This window comes from Anneissia japonica, unplaced genomic scaffold (genome assembly GCF_011630105.1).
Source record: "Anneissia japonica isolate Jap-2015-1 unplaced genomic scaffold, ASM1163010v1 scaffold288112_len223158_cov157, whole genome shotgun sequence".
In the NCBI taxonomy this organism is placed as follows: domain Eukaryota; kingdom Metazoa; phylum Echinodermata; class Crinoidea; order Comatulida; family Comatulidae; genus Anneissia; species Anneissia japonica.
The window spans coordinates 21059-22953 of record NW_022745085.1 but is presented as its reverse complement, the minus strand read 5'-3'; the positions used below and the strand labels follow the sequence as shown (position 1 = coordinate 22953).

Sequence of the window (1895 nt, the reverse complement as noted above, 5' to 3'; positions counted from 1 at the left end):
AATCTTGTAAGTAATTCTCTGTGTTACAGGAAGCCAATGAAGGTGCCTTAACACAGGAGTGATATGGTCCCTAATTGGGCTTAAAGTGACCAAACGGGCAGCTGCATTTTGAACTCGCTGAAGTTTTGAAATATCCTTAGCTGGCAATCCATAAAGCAATGAGTTACAACAATCCAGCCTTGATGTTACAAAAGCATGAACGAGAATCTCAGTTGATCTAGATGTGTATAAGAGACAGGGATCAAGGTACTTCCGGATACTCCAAATTCTACGAATTGACTGAAGCCCGGCTTTACAGATGTTGTGTACCTGATTAGACATACTAAGGGAAGAGTCCATAACAACTCCAAGATTTCTACAGGACAACGAAGGCTCAATGAATGCGTCTCCTATTTTGATAGAAGGAGTCCAGCGAGCAGGCTTAAAACATGATGAAAAATGAATGAGTTCAGTTTTTGCATCATTCATTATAAGGTTGTTGGACTGACACCAAGATCGCACTTTGGCTATGCACAATTCTAGTCTACTGACAGCAGCATCGCGCTGATCTGGATGGAAAATAACATGGAGCTGCGTATCATCAGCATATGCCATACACTTCACATCATGTGAAGCAATAATGTCAAGCATCGGAACTGTAAGAATAAATAAAATTGGCCCAACAACCGAGCCTTGGGGGACACCAAATGTAAGTAAAGTGGGATTTGACATAACATCCTTGATAGCAACAGACTGAGACCTATTCTCTAGATATGATGCAAACCATTGGTGGGCGATACCAGAGGATAGACGGTTTAGTAACCGCTTATGATTGATGGTATCGAAAGCAGCACTAAAATCCAAAAGGACCATTAAAACCTCATTATGGTTATCAAGTGCAATCTGAATATCGTTCTGGACATAAAGAAGAGCAGATTCCACACTATGATTTGGTCGATAGGCCGATTGTCTAGAAGCGAATAAACCATTGCTGTTAAGATAAGATTGCAGCTGATTGGATGCCACCCTTTCGATGACCTTCCCAAGGAATGGAAGATTGGAAATAGGTCGAAAATTTGAAAGTTCTTTAGCATTCAATGATGGCTTTTTCAACAAGGGAAATGTTGGTGGCTTAGATATTGTTTGCTGTAAAACTACCGGCCGCCTATCTGTATTAAATGGGGACGACGCAGGATAGACGATTACTGGAGACGACTCTTGCATAGGAATTGGTTGTGCCGTGTAAGGTGTTCTTACTGGTTCTGGCCTTGGAGTAACTGCGAATCGAACTGCATTTCTTTAAAGACGGTGATCCAGTTGGTATTTGTGGCAGATATCTTTTTGGTCGGCTCGTTTGCTGTTGTACAGCAGGACGGTCATTATGTGTATTTGACACTGATATAGTTAAGTCTCCCATATTGACGTGCGAAGTGTAGTTCATATCGTGATCATGAGGCTGTATTTGCTGCCTTAAGTGATTAATAATGGTGTAAGTAATGGTAGAGTTCATTGAATAGTCTGAAGCATGATCACAAGGATACTGGTGTTTGGCCATTTTGATTCCGTGTAGCTTGTGGGCGAGTCGTGGGTGCCCTGGCAGTGTTGTATCCCTTTTTTTCCTAAACGTTTGGTCTTCACAGCAAATCAGTACTGTGCAAAGCCCCACATTGGGCGCCAAAATTATGTTACGGTTATTCTGCAGTTGATGGATACGATCTACTGTGGGGGCGTTTATTCGCGTTGTTGCACACTAAAATAATACAGACTTCGCTTGACTTGTAAAACTTTGATAGCAAACTTTAATTCTTGTATCTGTATAAATGGATTTAAAGGGAAAACTATTGATTAGTTTTCTCAGATGATAATGAAGATTATGACTCGGCAACAACATGTGATAGAATGACAGTGTTGCTACT

The 1895-nt window shown here is 41.1% G+C and overlaps 1 protein-coding gene across 1 annotated transcript in view; it reads right to left on the bottom strand.

The window, feature by feature from the left end:
* LOC117119922 (G2/M phase-specific E3 ubiquitin-protein ligase-like) overlaps positions 1 to 1895 on the bottom strand; it is an 18282-nt gene that overhangs the window by 15372 nt on the left and 1015 nt on the right. The gene's annotated exons all lie outside the window — the stretch shown is intronic.